Source organism: Molothrus ater, chromosome 1, assembly GCF_012460135.2.
Source record: "Molothrus ater isolate BHLD 08-10-18 breed brown headed cowbird chromosome 1, BPBGC_Mater_1.1, whole genome shotgun sequence".
In the NCBI taxonomy this organism is placed as follows: Eukaryota; Metazoa; Chordata; class Aves; order Passeriformes; family Icteridae; genus Molothrus; species Molothrus ater.
Window position 1 is genome coordinate 143927613 of NC_050478.2, and position 19727 is coordinate 143947339.

The following is a 19727-nucleotide window of genomic DNA, read 5'->3' on the forward strand; positions in this document are numbered from 1 at the left end:
TGTATTTATTCACTCTGAGTAGCAGTCAGTGCTACTTAAAAGTGAGGGCTTCACCAAGTCAGAAGAGGCTGCAAATCAGGTGGTGGAGAGTGGCAGAGTTTCACTTGACCTCCCTTTAGCCCCAGTCAAGCCAGTTTATTAAACAAAGTAAACCCCCAGGACCACAGGAGAAAATAAAATATATATCTGAACTGGAACTTTCTCACAAACATTATCTTTTCTTCTCTTCCCTGCTGAATTTTTCAGATCAGCAGCATAGTAGTATTCAGTTAATGGAAAGAATCAATGTTTCAGAGAACAGGGAAGACAATGTCCCAGAGAGTTAAACTGTCTCATGACTCTCTGGAAGAGAACCCAGTTTTTTATTTAGGTTTGATTTGGGAGTTTTTGACACAGTTGTGCTGCCCTGATGGAAACAAATCTTCATTGATCTCATTGAGATTTCTGCTTACCTCAGGAGCATGAGACTGGTATTTTACTTTGATCCCATCCTTTGTCATGATGTAATCATTGCAGGGATTTTGTTTATTGGTGAATGTTTGTTTTTTTCTTTTTCCCCAAAGTGCTTAATTAATTTGTTATTAGAAGCTCTCAGAACAGCATTTGGCTCATAAGTGATTTTGGGGCTGTGTCTAGGTGTTACCAAGGGATGTTGTCAAGAGACCGTTTCACTTTGCCTCAGCTGTTTCCTCTGGTACAGCTATTCTTAGTTTCCTCTTCACATCACAGGGGAAGTTGCAATCTTCTGTTGGGGAAATAGGTAACTTAATGAAAGCACCTCAGGGAAGGGCTCTGCAGAGCACCAGTCTCAGGGGACAATTAAAAAATTCAGTGAGTAAACATGGACTTCATGGAACAGTGTTAAGCACTGCTGGGCAAGACATGAGCAAGGACAGCATCTCAGGCTGCACCCCATAGGATTGTTCCTTGAGCTCCAGTGGTACAACCACGAGCTGAGGGGCTCAGCACCTCACAGCACTGCAGTGTCACTGTTGCTGCTGTTCTGCCCTTGTACCACTATTTCAGTTTGAAAGGACCTGACTGTTTGGTCCCATCTGAAAACTAGAATTCAATTTAGTAAATTAAAACCTCAACTGGTTCTGCAGCATTCACTTGAACTTCTATAAACCAAATTTATCTTTGTGTATGATCTAAGTGATATTGAGTACAAGGCTACTGAATAATGAGAGAAAAAATAGACTATGATTTAGTTACTAGCTCACCGACTGCATCTACCTCTTTAAAATTACACTGTTTTGATGCAGTCATCTGTTGTATACCTTTATACTTCTGCTGTTTCACAATGCCATCAATATGCTCCAAAGAGCAGCAGACATTAATATGATTTTAGTGTAACAAATTGCTGAATGTAAAGAACTTTGAAGAAGCCATTTTCTCATCAGTACACACATTTTCTTGCAGGTTCTCCCATGACCTCATATGCAGTGGTTAGATAGCACTCTTTTTCTGTGGGATAAGAAATTCCCAGTCACCCATCACCCTCATGGTAGGCATGTTTGGGTTATGAAGAAAAATCTTTGAGCACAATTAAGATGTCATCATTTTAAGATGCCTGGGTAGCTCGAGGGACAGAAATAGAGTCCTTACTGGTCCCACAAGCACAAGTCCCTCTAGCTGCAAGGAAGAGTTTGCTAGCAGAGGAAATGGAAAGCCAGGACTTTCCTGTGCTGTAATCTGTGAGAGACAGACTGGGTGCAGATGAACACTTCCATGAAACAAAGCATTTAGGCAGGCACTTAAACACTTCCTCTGCTGAGGAGCTGTAACACTGCACACCAGACGTCTTTCTCTTCCTTTTTCCTGAGCAGGAATATGGCACCTAGGGCTAAATATAGCACCAGATACAGCTGTTTAATATTCAGTTAGCAAGAAAAGACAGTAAAGCTGGTATTGCACATTGTAATTGCTTAAACTTATTCTGAGTTTTCCCAATTGATTAAAAGATGATACTTTTTATGTCCAGCTGATAAACCCCATGCATGAGCTGGGAAACATTCTCTGCCTGTTTATAGCAATCTGGATTCAGTCCCATCTGAGACATCTGGGTTCCTGGAGTCACAGCTTAGGTACCTATTATGTTAATGATCAGACTAGACAGCTTTCCCCATGACCACACCACCTCTGCAGGATTGCATCACAAACCAGTGGGACTTTTTAAATACATGCTCATATTCTCCTGATTCTAAATGATTCCTGTCTCAGACAGTGAACAAGCTAAAAACCTGAAAGAAGCAAAATAGTCTTCTCTTGTGAGGTGCTAGGCTGTAACTCTGAAGCTTAGACCATATTTCTGACCTCAGACTTTTCATATGACTTTAAGCAAGAAGGCTAAGAAGCCTGGCAGTGGTACCTCCCATTCTGAAAAATTCTAAGTGCCTAAAATGATGCCATTAAACTTTAGTAATTTCATATGCAAAAAGCTAAATTGGAAATATTTGTACAATGCCTTAAAAAAACACTGGTGCAATTCCTGCTCTCAGCAGCTTGCAGACTAAGTTGTAAATGAGAGGAAAACACAAGTGCTGAGATCTGCTGTACCCACTTTCTACAACCAAGTTAGTCCTAAACCAACAAACCTGGGCACAAAAGAGCAGTACAGTGTCTCACACAGTAATGTGTTGTGCAGTGAGGCTGATCACTCTGAGTTGTTTTCCAGGTTGCCTGTGAGCCCCTGGCCTATGCCAGGTAGCCATTCTTCCTGTCCCAGGACACACAGCCTGCACTCCCCTGGAAATCAGGTTTGTGGTGCTGATACTCAACACGTGTATACTGCCCAGTTAACCTGCTTGGGTCATCTCCTGCCTGACTGGCAAGATGTAAGAGAGACACCAGGGGAGCTGCAGTGGAAGCACTGAGAACTTAGCAGAGAAGGAGGGAGCTGAAAACAGGGAGGAGCAGAGAAGTTTTGCACTGAAAAAGATCCAGTGGGAAATGCAGGCCACACGGAGTGCAAATCAGTAGAAAATTACAATTCATTAGTTACAGTGTTCACAGGACTCTATTTTTCAATTATATTTTCTTCTCTTCTAAAAAAAGACAAATGGTACCTCCTCCTTCATGCTCCCATTATGTTGCCATTATTATTTTAATCTTAAATTGTTTATCAGTTGAATTTTACTTTAAAAGGCTGGTAGGGGCAGTGTAGAGAATACAACATTTCTGTGGTTTGCTCAAAGAAGACCAGCTTAAGCAGGAATGTGAGAGGGCCTGGGGAACCATGTGAGAGCAAGGAGAGGCATAAGGGCAGTGAGCCAGTCATAAGTGTGCATGCTTCTAAATGGTTTTAATGGGGTCACTTCTGTCCTAAGGCACAACATGCTGCTGCTTGGATGACAGACTCTGCCCCTGAGCTTGTGAAAGGTTTTGCAGCTGAGTGTGACAAGCCTGGGTTTAGTGCACAGGGGGCTGCACTCAGGACCTGAATGTGGCCAGATGGCAAAGAGGGGCATGTGTGCCCATTGGAAGACTGAATGGCTACCAAGAAAGAAGGCAGAGAGTAGGAGACCATGGTGCAGAAAAAGACCTCATGTCATATTAGGACTTGGACAAAGGTTTCAGAAGAACTGGATGGTTTGGGAAAGGCTGCAAAGGGACAACATTACAATATAATGTCTGTCAGTGAAAAGGAATGGCTGCAGGTTTATTCCGTGATAAACATTGAAATTGTTCAGTGCAGAATGTTTTAAAACCTTCCTCATCCTCATTAGTACAGCTAATCACCCAGTGATCCTGTTTTCTCTTTTCCATGTCATGTTCTTCTGATATTGCAGAGAAATAGAAAATATACTTTTAAATTAAGAAATTAGTGTTGGGTAGACAGTGAACAACATGGGGTGGTCCAAACACATAGCAGTTTAGAACTCTCCACATTTAGAGCCTTTCTTACAAAAGTGTTTTCCAATACTGTTCCCTCTACACCCCTGTCCATCCCGAGAATATTGCAGGGAGATGTAGGAGGATTTTGTTAGAATTAATCACTGATCACCTTCTTGTAAAGGCTTTATTGTATACTAAAAGGGGGTGAGGGAAAAGTACACACATACATATAATAACCCAGAGCTTTAGGATAAAAGAAGTAAAATTGGTAATATGAGTTTCTCCCTCAGAAAGAAAAAAAATACAGGCATTTACTAATCAAAAAGGGGTGGGTTTGTTTTTTGTTTGTCTGCTTTTGCTAATCTTTAAAAATGCTTAATACATTGCTTGTGGGCTTCATGTTTCACTTTAATGCAGAGTTAACCCTTGAAATTCATTAATTGACTTTATGTTGCATTAAATGCTGCAATCAATTCAGTCTCAATATTATACACGTTTATCTCTGCTCTTAAAAAAAAAGCTCTATTAGCTTTACTTGGCTCAAAACCAATACAGTGAACTACCCTTAATTATTAATAATCTGTTTCCCCTTCAATAAAACTTTTTGAACCTTTACTACAGTAGGATGATATATTTATTTGGTGTGTAGGGTTCAGAGCAATACAGTGCACTCTCTCTGGGAAAGAATCCAAAAATAACTATCTACTTGATATCAACCCAAGGGATTTCCTAAGGGAATGGGAGTATCATTTCAGGGCAGATCATCAGTGGTTTAGGGGAATTAGACAAATTTGTGTCTGGGGAGCAGATGCCTCAGGGTTTGTAAATGTGTGAGAGAACCTTTCCCCCCTCGGTCACCAGTTCAGGTCCATCCAGCACAGCAGTGGCTGGAAGCTATTAAACATCTAATGAACTTCTGGGGCCTCCTGAAACAGGGAGTGGGATTCCTAACAGACACTTGCTAACATCTTGGAGCCGTTCCTACCCAAGCTGCAGCCTCAACAGCAATACACAGACACAGAAACTGGGAATAGGCATGATGGAGTGAAGAACATTTCATCTGCTAAATGCAGTAAGCAGGCTGCTTCTGGGCTGGCAATCCAGCTTTAGGTTTACTGCTGGCACTTTCTTGTTCTTTAAAAGAATGAAAATTATGTATTGTAAAGCACTGTGTTATGTAACCTTTCCTCACAAACGCCATCAGAAGGACCCAGAAGCCTTACAAACCCACACTTACAATGTCTCAGGCCTTGGAGAAGATAAAGGAGTAAAGAAAGGTTTGTTTTCATACTTAGAGGCCAATCCCGGGAGTCCTGGGACTTTTGAACTGCTACATGCTGCACATCCAGCTTTTGGGCAGGTCTGCTAGGAGAAAGAGGAGACAAATGCTGAGCATTACAACCACAAACCACAGCTGTTGATGGGAATTGGCAGGAGACCAGGGAATGCTGGGAAGCATAGATGGCCTGCAGCAGAAGGTAGGGCTTAGCAGGGCTCTCTGGCACTTGAAGCTTTTTTATTCATCTCCTGGTGCTTTTCCATCCTGGCATCTGGCTTCTGTGGCAGTGCAAGGGAGGGACAGTGTGGTGCAATTTTCTGGTATGTTCTCCTGGGCTATGCTGGCACTTCCTCGGGTAAACATGCCTGGCCTGAGGCTCAGCTTCACTGGGCCCCTGGCTTCGGAGGATTTGCAGTGCTTTAGTTTGCTGATAGCTCTGTCCAGTTGTCTCTGTATTTCATGTGAGGAGGAGGGGGTTGAGACTTGCCAACTGTCCTCTGCTCCCCCAGAACAGAGCCCTGGTGAGGGCAGGGATGAGCTGTGGCAAAGCCCTGTCTATCAGCAGAGCTGCCACCAGGACAGCATGTGATGGGGCTCATAGCTCCGTGCTCTGGCTGGAGCCAGGCTTTGTGCCATAAGACCTTGAGTGCACCCAGGTGCTCTCATTTCCTTGCATCTTTTTGAGTGGAAGATTTTTGGGGATCTCTTTATCCACTCATATGTTACATGACTAAACTGTACCCAGCTTCTGAATAGTGCAGCAATTTAGGCTGCAAAGAGCATGCAAGTTTAAATTTCTGAAAAAGGAGGAGGAAAAAAAAAAGAGGAAGGTTTCTGTAATGGGATCTGCTGCTCACCCGTTTTTGCTGGCAGCATGTGCAGATCTTGCTATTCCGGTCCATTATATTCAACAGTCTTATACTCAGTGGCAGGTGAAATGTCATACCTCGGGGTAAATTTTCACTGCAGTAGGCAGAGAATTTGTCCTTTAAACACCCTTAGTATTAATGGGACATTGATCCAGCAATTTAGACTCCAAGAGATACAAATGTCTCATGTGGGACCATTTTCAAATGTGTTGACATTTTGATTCACAAAATAAGATACTTTTAGAAACAAATGCAAATTCATTTCATTCTAGATTTGAGGTCAGCTGGATACTGGAAGAGAAATGTGCAATGAATGTTTAGTATGCTCATCAACTATCTTTTAATCTCTGTACACTCAAGGGATAAAAATTACATCAGAGAGAGTAAGGACAATTTCTAAAGTTCTCTGTATTAACTAGTGTATCTTCTCATGGGGCTGGAACCTAAATTCACCTACTGCACGTGCAATATTAGTGTCTAAGGTAAAAGGAGGCTCTGGAACAAGGGACCAAATTTCAGTGACCTCTGAAAATATGTCTTTCACACAATCTGATATGCTTTCATCTCCAAAGAGTTCTGATCCTGCTGAGATCCACTGGGGAAATTGTCAGTGTTTTATTCATGTCAGTGAAATTCATAGTATTGGAGCCCAACAAAACAGTGCAGGAAAGAAAACAAAACAAAGTAAAAACATAGCAAGAGGGGATAGCTTAATTTGTTCCCAGGCCAATGCTCTGCCAGCTCTTCCAGCTCAGAAACTATTCAGCACATATGAGAAGGATGAACTAAACAAATATTTAGAACACACCCACAACTGGCTGACAGAGAGTGAGTAGGTCAAACCTTGAGGGAACACAGCAAAGCCTGAATATTGGTCTGGGCTCCATCCTGCAGAAGAGGGTAAAGCAGATATGGAGCAACTTTGAAGGAAGACCAGCTTGGCAAGTTGGTGGGTCAGAGTTGGGTGTGAACTACCACCTCCTGCCCTTGGACCAAGGCTTGGGGGCACTGCCATGGCTGCAGGCAGGGCACTGGGGGCAGAAACATGGCTCACCTCCCTCCTGTCTCCCTGCACTTGAGCAGGTGCTGCAGCTCCCATCAGAGGGGAGTGAAAGGGCTCCTTGTGCTGAACCCCAGCAGGCAGGGCCAGCAGGGGCTGGCTCTGGCTTCCCCCAGAAAGCAAGGACACCTCTAACTGCCCCCTAAAGCTCTCCCAGCAGCAGGGCTGAAGAGAGGCTGAGGCAGGCAGGACACAGGGGCAGTAATGTGGGTGGGGTGTGTGCTGTTATTTCCACAGTGCATTTCACAGGAAGCCCATGGCTCCCCTCAAGGGGACATGAGCATCCCCTGTTGCAGAAACCCCAGCTGGTGAATGTCACCTGACGGGGAACATGAGGACTCGGATCATCTCATGCATGAGGAACTAGGGGAGGAGAACAAACACAGGGGAAGTTCCTCACCAAAGTCCCCCTGCAGAGCAGCCTCTGCTCTTCCCCTTCCCCAGCAGGGCTACTGCAGACAGGGTTGCAGTTCTGGGAGCCACTGTCCAGGGGAAGTTACACCAATTTGGGCACTGACTGAGAACACAACTTCCCTTGCAGACACTTGTACAGCAGTGCCCAACAGAGCTAAGAGGAAGAGGAAAAGCCCAGACACTGTTCAACATGCAAATAACTATATTCAAGTCTATGAAAACTTCCCAGGAACAGCTCCAAACCCATGCAGCACTGGGCAATGTGCTGATAGGGCATGATCTGTTTGCCTTGGATCAGATGGTCCTCTCCAAGGGCTCTGGATAAGTGCTCCAGCCTGCCAGTGGGCTCAGCAGGCACTCAAGGTTATCAGGATCAGTCCTTTTCTACGTGCTCACTTGAACATAGTACTGTCTTTCTGGATCCCTGCTCTCCTTTCTTCCTTCCTCAAACTGACTGGTATTGCAGGAGGAAGAATTTACTGCTCCTGTGCCAGCTATGTAATCTGGAAGCCCTGTGCAAAAGCACGTGGGGTGACACAGTCCCCACACAGGAGGCCTTTTCCCACAGAACAAGAGTTCTGAGTACATCCACCAAGTGCTCCTCACATCAGGTAGTTTAGTTTTTAATAAAACAGATGACAGACCGAACAGAACCTCACAAAGTTTGAAAGGCTTTTTTTTGGTATGAACAGCAGCTACAGGTCTTAGGTGCATTTATACCGCAATGCATAAATTATTTTAGAGGTGTTGTGATTCATGTCATGTCCAGACATGCAGAAGGGATAGCAGCAGACCTAGAATGGGTGCAAGTGGACCTAAAGCAAGTTTTGCTCATAAATGCAGTTATAGTAATACCAGTAACCAGGATGTATCAGCTGTGAATCCTTGGCACAAGAAGTCCTGGTATAAGATTTGCAGCTTGGAGGCACTCCTAAAACCATCTCCTTTCAAGGCAGTAATCCTGGGAAAGAAACATGGTCCCAGTCCTTAAACAGAGATGGGAGTGGCTTCTTCATTCACATTTGAGGGATTTCAGTAGGCCATTGCCAGTCATATCTGTGACACTCAGAGTGCACTAAGAGAACACTAACATGAACAGTAAATATTTCTTAATGTAAGAAATGCTTCAGTGTAAGCAGGATGCTTGACATACCCACTAAAGCACAGAAGATGGAGTTTAGTCATCAGCAAGTCCTGCAGTGAGAGTTAGGATTCACAGGAGTAATGGAGCATCTGCTCTCCTCAGTTCTGGGATTGCCAGAAGAGTCCTGGGAATTGGGCTCCTAGTTTTTATCTATGAGTTTTGTGGACTGATCCAGACAAACCACCATGGAAACCCAAATCATGGAGATTGCAGACCACAGAGATACTCCCCATCACACTCTGTCCCCTGTCTCTGTCAAGACACAAAGTTGGTGGAACATAAATCATGTATCACATAGCTGTCCACTGCCAGGAGCATGCTGCTGGGTGAGGCCTGCAGAGACAGCTTCCAGTTGTCCCTCCATGGGATAGTTCACAGGAGGCATAACTCAGGGAAACAAGCCAAGTCCAGGTCTTCTGTGCCTTTTCCTATTTGGGGATGGTCCCTGTCCCTTGCCTGAAGCAGCCTGGACACTTCACAAGCTTCCACTACAACCCCTGAAGAGGTTTCTGGGCAGCAACGAGCCTGATGCAGTCCAGCCCTCCCTGGTTTTGCACTGTGCATACTCTGGTTGGGAGCATGGTGCAAGGAGTGGGAATCCAGCCCTGCCACCCAGGGTGAAGCTCAGCAGCCACCTCTGGCCACTGAGAGCCAAACCAGAGACCTCTCTGGAGCTGTTATGGGAGGGAGGTCGCCAGTTTCACCGCACTGGAGCAACGCCAGCCCTTTGAGTAAACTTTTCAAAGCTGCACTAGGGCATTGTTTAATTTTGATTTCCAAGTGACCTCTGATTCCTCTGGATATGCTAGGGGGGAAAGAATATTCACTCCCAGGAGTTTGACTTAGGCAGTGGGCACAGGGCCTAGCATGGCAGTTGCCAGGGAAGGAGGGGGAGAGGTGAAGGCTCTGGCTGTTCTCCCTCCCTCAAACACATCACCCCACCAGTCTGCTGCACACTTTAGCTTGCACCAATAGACCTGTTTGCATGGGTCATGCTGCGAATGAAAACGACATGAAGGTGTGAGATGAAAAATAGTCTGCAAAGAGCCAAACCACCCGAGAGTTATTCTAGTGAGGTAAATAATTCAGCAACTGTTTTTTACTGCGGCCCTGTTAACAGAAACACAATTACAGAAGAGGAAAGTAAACCACAGCTGGGAAGAGAAAACAAGTGTCTTGGGGGCTCCTATCTCACCGAGGAAATGGTGGGTGGATCCGGGCCCCAGCATGGGACTCAGGCCACATCCAGGGCTCTGGCCTTAGCATGATGCATCCAAAGCTGCACTCACAGCAGCTGAGCAAAGAAATTAAAGGAGTGTGGCAAAAATGCTCTGGCTGTTGCTAACACTTCACAGTGCTGAAAGTAGCACTCAGTATTGGCACAAGGTTAGTGGTATGCGCACAGCTTTCTGCTAACTGGTGACTGAGCCCTGCGGGGAAGCGAAGCTGCAAGGACAGGAGTGGGACAAGGCGAAGGAAGTGTGAGCTGCAAACCTCTGCTTGCCTTGCTCAGCATCAGATGAATGTTAATTCTCTGCTGGTTTGTACAGACACAGACAGGCCTGTTCCTACTAATTTTAGCCCTTACCTAATTTAAAACTACAGACATGCTATTTTCATCATGGTATATTTTCCTCTTTTTAACAGGTTGTAAGCTGCCAGATGCACTCCTTGTGGTTTAAGAAATTGGTGCTGTCCAAGGGGAGGTGAGAAACCTTTTGTTAAAAATAAAAGGCAGACAGAACAAAGTTGCACATTAAAATTGAAGCTATCACAAGTGCCACCTCAGCTGCCTGTGCTTTGCTGAGGGCCTCTGGCCAGGCTGCTTTGTGGTCTGGAGATGCACCTTCCTCAAAACTCAGAGGTCCCAGCCCAGCATGCCCAGCTGTCTCCCAGCTATTCACACACAGAGGTTGTGCAGTGCCCCATCAAGAGCACACACATAAAACCACCTGCACTCTTTACCTTCACTCCCTCCACCCATACACCTACCCTGCTTATATGCCTTTGGTCCTGCAGCCCAAAAATACACCTGCACCCAGACCTCCTCTCCCTGCCACTGTGCCTTTCCCCTGACATGGACAAACACCTTCTCTTCCCTCTGCTCCTCCCCTCACACCTGGATCTGTCACCCATCTCCTGCAGAGGTGAACAGTAGATGAAGTGCTGAGGTAGATGAAGTGCTGAGCCTGCCCACAGTGGGAGGCAACCCTGTGCTAGAAATGGGTGTGAAAAAGTGGTGAAATGAGGAAACATTTGTGAGAGGAAGTGAGTGGGTGGAGGGAAAAGTCTGGAGTGAACAAAAATCAACAAATAACACATTGAAACCTGAGCTCTGAGCGCTCAGGGTGGGTAAAAGTACACTGAAATACAAAAAAAAAGAACACACAAATTGCCACCAGAAAGCAAGTATTCTCTGCTAACATACACCCAGCGTATGCTAGGGAACAAAACACTGAAAATAAAGGGGAGGCTCAAAATAAAGAAGATGTCTTAAGATCTAATGCCTTAACAGCAGCACAGGTAGCTCCAGTGAGGGCAAGAAAGGGAGGCAGCAGATTATGCACATGCATTTTACTGGATCTAGGTTACTGGATCTCAAAATCCAAATGGGTTGATGGTCTCTCTAACCAGACATGGATTTTAGCAGTTGTCAACAGACTGCATGACTCTGTAAATTTTAATTTAGTACGTTCAAGGAAAGCATTTGAAGGATAATATTAAAAAAAATATCAAACAGCAATTTCTAGAACAATCAAAATGGAAGCCCAGCTCTGTTGTTTCTGATACAGCAGTAGTTTCTTAGGTAAGATTTTTCCCTGACAGATGTAGCCATGCAGGGACCTAGGAGTACAGTTGCCAGTTTTTCAGCCTATTACATGTGCATTCCTGACCTGCAAACCTTTCCTTCCTTCTCTACTCTTGCAGAGCAAGATTGACAGTGCTGTATTTTCAGCAGTACACCAAAAAAGATCTTGTTTTTTCTCCTTAAAGGACAACTAACTTGGCCCAAAGGGGCTGTACAGAAGCCAGCCAGTTTTGCCCTGTGAGAATCAGCCCACGCAACCGCAGCTCCCACTGGTGAGAAGTTATTCAGACAAGTCCCTCCTCTAACCACTCACCCAATGAGTTGGTTTCATCCAAGCTGCTGCCATGGCCATGGAGAATGAACAACAGACAGGTAAACAGCTATTATGGCATGCACAGAAAACTGTCCAGTTTTGGTTACACCTCATTCCTTCCCACGTGTTTCAAACCAGCCTGCTCCACAGGGATCCTCAGAAGAGGTTCCCTTCGCTCGTAGCAAAACTGCCCATACCATTTCCATATTTAAAAGAATAACAAAAGTGACCTGAGAGTTGTATTATTCCCAGATTTGTCAGTGGAGGAGCCTAAATGTACTCACTGGGCATGACACCTCTCCTCTGGGGCTAGGGCGAGCGAGCTCTCTTGGAAAGCCGGCAGTGCATCCGTGCCACGGGTTATGATGATTGCTGCTGACAGGTTCTTCATGGTATCACAACAAATTAGGTCACAGATTAGATTTTCATAGCACAGATTACAACTTGTGTCTACATCTTTTTCTTAAATAGAGAGGGTTGTGGCCAGGAGGTTTGACCTCGAGATTGGGAACAAGGCAGATGCTTGGGATTGGGGGGGTCCTATTTCTCAGCTGAGACAAAGACTGTCTTAGCAAGACTCAGATAAAATGCCTGGTTTTCTGCTGTAGTCAGAAGACTTGTTTTTTTTTCCCTTTCTATCCAGCAAGCCTTTGAGAAATGAGTTTGTCCACTAGGTACCCTGGGGTAGATCAATCATAGAGCATTGTTGCAAAACAGATAGCAAACCCAGCTCTAGAAAGAACTTTTAGGACAAATGAATTTTTATGGTAGAAAAGCAGCTTGCACTGCCTGAAAAACTGCTGGGAATGGAAACCAAAGCTACCTATTAGACTTATCCCACCTATTACCACAAGGTCACACACTCACTTTGAGCATCTCTAGTGCAGAAAGACCTCCAGGGAATAAATTCATGTGTGCATTTTTTGTTTTAAAATACACCCAGCAAAGACAGTAATAGAACTCAAGCACCAATGAAAAAAACCAAAAAAATCCAAGCTATATCAAGCTCCACACAGAGCAGCACAGAACAAAGGTTTCCAACAGCTGAGTAACTGCAGACACCGTGCAAAGTGCTTCCTACCCACTGTGAGATACAGCCCTGCTGCAGATTTGAAAACCAGCTCCAGCAACTGTGTTCCAGCAGACTGTCAGGGCTGTGTTCTGCTCCCAGCCACCTCCTCCCTTGGAGCTGAGCTGCTGCAGGGGAGAGAAGGCTCCTGGGAGCCAGAGAGCTGGATTCAGCTCCCTGTGGAACCGTGCAGGTCTGCATGGGGGCAGTGATTCAGTGATAAGCAGGCTTGCAGCCATGATAAGCACTAAATGAAAACCTAAACCAGACTATCAGGAGGACAGCTCTTGGACTGAAGTAACCTCAGAGACAAGACTTTCTAAGTCAGGGTAGAGAGAGCAATGCAGGAATGATCTTCAGCTTACAGAAGCAGTCCTGATACCACAATGGAATCACCTTTGTGCCCAGAGACCTGCACTGGTTCTCTATGGAGCCTCTGGAGCATGTACTTACTCAACCAGAGCAGGTCTGCTCATACCTGCTGGCAGACCAAATTCTAGTCCCTAATCAAGCCCCTGAGGCTGTCTGCAACCAGAGGACACAGCCTGTCTTCCTGTTCCCAGGGAGCAAGAGGAGCACAGGAGGCTGTACCTGTGCCCTGTCTGCAGGTTTAGACAGGCTGGTGCTCAGCACCCTCCCCTCAGCCCCACACCAGCCCAGCTGCCAATGCTGCTGGCCTGAATCATCGCCTGTGCCTCCAGCTCCGAAACAATCTCGCACGTCACTTCAGCAGTTTTTCACAGGAAATATGCTTTTACTTTCAAAATACTCTGGGCCTTGTTCTCCTCCAACAAGCACAGGAAGTATCTCAAATACCAGTCTTTATTTTTGTGAGCCACTGTGTATCCTCTGATACCTTTGAGTACAAAGAAATAAATAGGAATTGAGAGTGGCTGTGCCCTTCCATGCTCAGAGGCAGTATTAACGTTTTATAACTCCCCTCAGTGCATCAGCCTCTCCCAGTGCTCTTGCTGGGCACACTCACATTTAGAGGCACAGAATGAGGCCTAACAATTTTTTCCTCAAGCCTGAGCTGTGCTGTGCTGATTATTGAAAATCCATCACACACACTCTTTGCTGAGCAGTCTGAACTATTGATCTCAGAGAGAGAAAAGGATGCTCTGGACTTTATTGGAATTGTCTTTAAAAGTCCTGTTGGTACAACTGTTCTACTGGATGCTGTGCTTCCTAGTCTCCCTGCAGAGCACTGCCTCAGACCTGCTCTGGAGCTCCTTCATGCCAGGGGCTCCTGCTGAGCCATGGAGGAAACCACATCACCCACCCTGGGAAAGCAAACGGTGACACCTCTCAGAGAATGCACTGGTGAGGCCCCCGGCCTGAGCAGTGCTCCAGAGAGCAAGAGCAAGCAGCAGGGAGGGACTGCTGTCTGCAACAGCAGCTGAGAGCATCCTGGACAGGCACAGGCTCTTGATCCCTGCTGAGCAGGGAACCCAGCAGAAGCCATGCAGGCAATGCTGCCCTTCTCTAAGGCAAGATGACCCTGAGCACAGCCAAGAACTGAAATGACCCAGGGTGTGCATCAGAGAGAGTGTGCATCTGTGTGCATCTGAGAGAGTCCTTCAGAGCACATGTAGGCACCATGAACACTCCCCACCTCCCCACAGCATCAGTTCTCTCCTCCTCAACATTAAACAGGCAGCAGCCATTGCCAACCTCATTTTCAGTCAAGCTCTGAAACAAAGAGGACATTAAACTTCAACCAAAATCCCACATCTCTTCAAAGCACTTCTCAGTTTGGGGTGCAGATGCAGGGTTTTCTTTGCTTGAATTAAAAAAAAAAAAAAGGCCTTTCTACTGTTTTAATCACTAACAAAACACTGAATAAGCATCATCCTCATGGCTGTTTGGGTCTTAAATTAAAGAATGTACACATTTTTATGTATATTAAAAATGGTTATTAGGGATAAGAGTTCATTTTTAAATTGCAAAAGGGTAGCTTGGCTCCAAACCGTACAGCCAGGTAATCTTCACTGTTTAGGGGCTACTCTGTGCTATTCTGCTTAAGCACTAACCCTTTTGAAACTCGCCAGCTTGCTCAAGAGCGGGGTAGTTTTCACACAGAGTCATGATCACAACCACACCACCGTTCCTCCCAGATGAGGAAGTACCAGATCCCCCAAAGCAGAAATGCTCACCCTCTCACCAGCCAGTCCAGCACATTTCTGCCTGCTGGGCTGAACTTTTAGGCACAAGATTTGCATGAACAAGGACGCATGATAAGTCTCCGGCCTGGCACCCAGCATCTGTACAAAAAGCCTCTATCTAACATGGTCGGTGCTGCTCCCAGCCCAGGACGGCCACACACAGCACCCATGGCACACAGGACCGAGCCATGGCTTCCTCCTGAGGCCGGCCAGCCCGGCTGCTCGGCTTCCATCGGCAGTGACTGGAGATGGTGCGGGTTGGTGTGAGGGCTGTCACAGCGCTCGCTGGATCTGCCAGGACACCCCGTGCCCGGCCCATCACCCCTCGCACACCCCCCTCGGCCCCTCCCGGCCCGGGCGGCCTCGCAGTCCCCGTGCCCTGGGGGAAGCAGAGCTCGGCCAGAGCCGCCTCCGGCCGCCCTGGTGCTCTGTCCGCGGCCCCACAGACACCCTGCGCCGCGGGAGGCGGCCGGGAAGGCGCGGAGCTGCCCGGGCAGTGCTGAGCATCCTCTGCGGGGGCTGCGCCTTCCCGCCCGGGGATGGGGGACAGCGGGGCGGGGGCTGCCCCGGCTCCTTCCCCCTTCCTCTCCGCCCCGCGGCTCCCCACGGGCGCCCACCCCACGGCTCCGCTCAGGCTCCTCCCGGCTCCTCAGGCGATCCCCATCTCCCTCTCGCTCCCGCTGAGCCGCCCCTCGCCGCTGCCTCCGCGCCCCGCTCCGCCCGCCCGGGGGGCGCGGGCAGCCCTTACCTGGGCACGGGGCGCAGCCTCGTCCCTCCGGCTGCCGGCGGCGTCACGGCCGCAGGTTGTGGCTGCGGGCGGCGGTGCCGCATCGATATAAAAGGAAGCGGCGCGGGGGGAGGGAGAGGCGGCCCCGGCACCTTCGCCGCGCCCGGCCCCGATCCCCGGGCCCCTCACGAGCTCCCTCCCCGCCGCCCCGGGGCAGCGGCCGCGGCTCCCCCGGGCAGCCCCCGCGGGCCAGCGGCACTCTCGGGGCGCTCACCCCCCGGGCCGGGGGTGAAGGATGGGGGCAGGTCAGAGCCTTGGCATCAGCCCCCACATCCGTCCCGGGGGGCCAGGAGAGACCCTTCGTGAGGAGCCAGATACGGCCCTGCCCTCACGGGTCGCACACACAGCACAGCCGAGCACGGGCGAGGCTCTGCAGCCAGGGGAAGGGAGCAGCCACATGCCGGAGCACCTTGCAGGTTTCAAATGTGTGTAACAAAACCCAGCCATCTCCTCCTGGCTGCAGGCTCTGCTGGAGCTGCCACGGCCCGAGCAGCACCTGGGGCTGCAGGCTTGTGCCCGGGGAAGGAGCGACATCCTGGGAGAGGGCTGTTGGCAACTCCAAATGCAGGTGGTGTCCCTGCTATGGTCAGGGCCTGGTTATCCAGCCTGGCAGCCAAGCCACTTCAGTGAGACATTGTCTGCAAGACTAGCTTTGGAGGATCAAAGAAAAACTCATCAAGACTAATTTCTCCTTTAAACCCTAAGAGTTCCTTCCATCTCTAGAGCTACATTCAGAGTCCAGAGCAGTTGTGACATCTCTGAGGCACCTTGTTCTGTTCCTTCTTCATCTTCTCCATCCTGTTGACAACTGATGACATCTTGGTTGCAGGAGGAGTGTGGGTCCCCACAGGACACGGCCTCTCCATCTGCTCCTCAGGAAGCTCTCCCTCCAGCAACAGATGCTGTTGTTCTCCTGCACCATCAATCCCTTTCAGGAAGGGACAGGGATTAGGTGTGGGTAACACGTCTTAAGGTAATTTCTCTAAATGGCATTTTGCTTCCCAGCTTTACTCACTGGTGGGGGGCTGTGATGCTTTGGTTCACTCTGCAGCCCCCAAGGCCCAGGTCTTGTCACAATGGCTACAAGTCCTGTCTTTTGCCCAAAGTAGATGGAGACCTGGGCAGCAGTGAGGCTGGGGTGCAGAGAAATCCCATAGGTTTTGGGACCCCTATGCACTTCATTTGGTGCCTTTGTTTACATTCCACCAGGCAAGCAGCTAAACCTGGGGATCATGGGCAGAGCAGGCTCCTGCTCTACAGACAGAGGGAAGCGATGACCCCTGGCAGCCCCCATCTAAATAAACATTACCAGGGGTTACATTTTACATGGAAAACATTCAGATGGAACACTGCCATGGGCAAATGAGAGGAACAAATCCTGCTCTCAAGGGTTTTAAAGTAGAGAGGGATTTTTTACCTCCAAATTTCTTGGGCTTTTTTGGTTTGGTTTGGGTTTTTTTCCCTCTCAAATTTCTCTACATCCCAGCAGGGAACAGGGAACAGAAGGAGCTTTTCTGCTGGACCCAGAAGCATCTCATCCAGACAGACCTGGGTGGGAACATAAGTGCCAAGTTAAAGATGATCTGTCCCTAAGCAAGGTGACTGTTCCAGATCTGCTCCAAGGAGGAACTGTGGGTGCCAGAACCACATCTAAGGGTGGGTCTGGGTCCTGTGTGAGGCTGCAGCCAGAGGTTGCTCTGGCAGGGCAGCAGCACCTCCTTGCTTACAGCCAAATGTGGAGGAACGGGCCCTGCTGCTCCTTCTCAGGGCCCAGCCATTACAGCAGCCTCTTGCACAATGCTGACCAGATGGTCTCTCTGCCCTGCTGCCCCCCCACCCCAAGTGTTGTTTGCTAAGATCTTGCTGCTTCTCCTGGACAAGGAACCCTCACTTCACAGGAGTTTGCATTTCCTTGACCTCTCAGGTGAGTATATGGCCAGCCTAGAGGCAGTGCTCACAGGAGAGCTGCTGACTCCTTATGATTGATCTTCACATCAACAATGGAGTCATTTACTCTTTCAAAGGTGTCAAAGCTGTGGTTTGTGATGGCCTCCATCCCCTACTCTTCTCACATCTCTACCTTGTAGCACATGTAGAGCTCAGATTTGTTTCTATACTCTGCCAAAGCCTTGGAATTCCCTATCTTTCAGCATCACTTGGTGTCAGCTCACTTCAGATGATGTTTCCTGCTCTCCAGATGTCCAGACTGCCAAACTTCCCTTTTAAGCAGCTCTGTGCACCCTATCAAGGCAGGTTTAGCATTTGTTGTCCTGTTTCTTTCTGCAGAGCTTGGCCCAGCTCCTGTAGGGAGGATAGAGTGAGGAGTATCCTGGATCACAAGTCTGTCCTTCATCCCCATGCTTCTGTCCAGGGAGGTCAGAACTACTGCAGTGGTCCTGAAATTGCTCCACAAGGCTTTTTTTTCCAGCTCCTGGATGTGTTTCCACACAATAAAAAAGTCCCAGCTGAAGTGAGAGCATGTGGCTGGCTGCAGCTCACTTACTGGTCAGCTGCCTGGGGCTCTTGCTTTCCTGCCTACAGTTGTTAAAGCAGGAATACAGCTCTGAATTCAAACCCTGCAGTGAATAAAGGGAAGGCATTTGGATATATAGATCTGGAGCCATGGATGGGAAAAGATGCCGAATAGACAAGTAATTACAGGCAGTAGAACCTTTACTTATTTGAAAAAAAGTCTGCTTTGTCTTTGAGGTGTCTAAAGCAGCAAGTGGCCACTGGTGTCAGGTCATTAAGGAAATCTGCAGGCTCCAACAGAAAACCACAATAAACCCCTGCTTAATCACCAAACAGCTGCTGAGCTCTTTTGTGCACATTCAGCTCAAGATGCCTTGTCTCTCCTTCAATCTGAAGTTCAGGAGCACATTTCAGTCCTTTCTGATATCTAAGTTTTGAATTTTATTTAAAGACTAAGAACCCCATCTCAGAGGGACTGTTGACACCTACTGTAGCAGGGATGTGAGAGCAGGGAGAGATGAAAAACATTACTAAAATAGGTTTAAGAGCAACTTAAGCTTGTAAGTTTGCAGGCAGAAGTAGTAAGTTATTCCTGGAGCATTCCCTGAGGAAAAGAGTGGGGAAATTAATTAGTTATCAAAAACCAAAGCCTAATGCTACTGTTTTGAAGTGAACAAAATTAAATACAAGAAACAACCTCTAATACAGCTATTCTAGAGCAGTTGTGTTTGACTGCCCAGGGTTGATTCATCCACTCAATGGGACTGTGAGAGTGAAATCAGATTCATAATTTCTGGTGGTATCTGAGGCACAAAATTATCTTCAAGCCTTGAGGGGAAAAAAAAAAAAAAACACGTGGAAATGGACCTGGTCCCATACAGCCTTTCAGAGAAGAGCAAAAAGCACAAGGGGAAGGGATTTTTCTGTTCAGACACTACAAGAACCGAGGTCAAACTGGTAGGAACAGTCATTAATAGAGTCAACACTGGATTTAAAGTTCCAGGTAAGCTGGAAAACATTCTTTAGGTGGTGCAGAAAATGACTGATCAGCTTCCCCTCTGCTCTGACAGCTTAGCAGATGTGACAGCTGTCACCAACTTTCCTCCCTGCCCCCAGCATTACAAAAGGAGTGGAGCAGACATCCGCCTTGCTGCAGCCAGGAGGATCTGTTCTGTAATTCACAGAGGAACAAGGCAGAGCCTGTACCATGACACACTATCGTTTTTACTGTTCCCCAGCAGCAGCTGACCAGAACCAGCCAAGACGTGCAGGTTTTGTGCCTGCTGCAGCTCGGGGGGGTGTCAGCTTAAGCACGAGTTGACAAACAGCACTAAGCTTATCTCAAGAAGAAACCTGAGCACTCCCTCAGCAGATGACAGAGCTGTAAATCTTGTTATGTATAGCTCTAAAAGTATCATTAAGACAACTTAGAATACTTGGCTTGAATTAGATAAGAAAAATGTTGTCTTGCAGCTATGCAGAGGAAAACATCTTACAGTCGTGTGTGCA

The 19727-nt window shown here is 47.5% G+C and overlaps 1 protein-coding gene across 2 annotated transcripts in view; it reads right to left on the minus strand.

The window, feature by feature from the left end:
* Window positions 1–15796, minus strand: part of CYRIB (CYFIP related Rac1 interactor B) — a 96658-nt gene extending 80862 nt beyond the window's left edge. For both annotated transcript variants that reach the window (XM_054514748.1, XM_036403227.2), the window contains exon 1: window positions 15708–15796. The gene's annotated coding sequence lies outside the window, so the exon portion shown is untranslated. The remainder of the gene's footprint in view (window positions 1–15707) is intronic.
* Between the last annotated feature and the right edge of the window lie 3931 nt (window positions 15797–19727).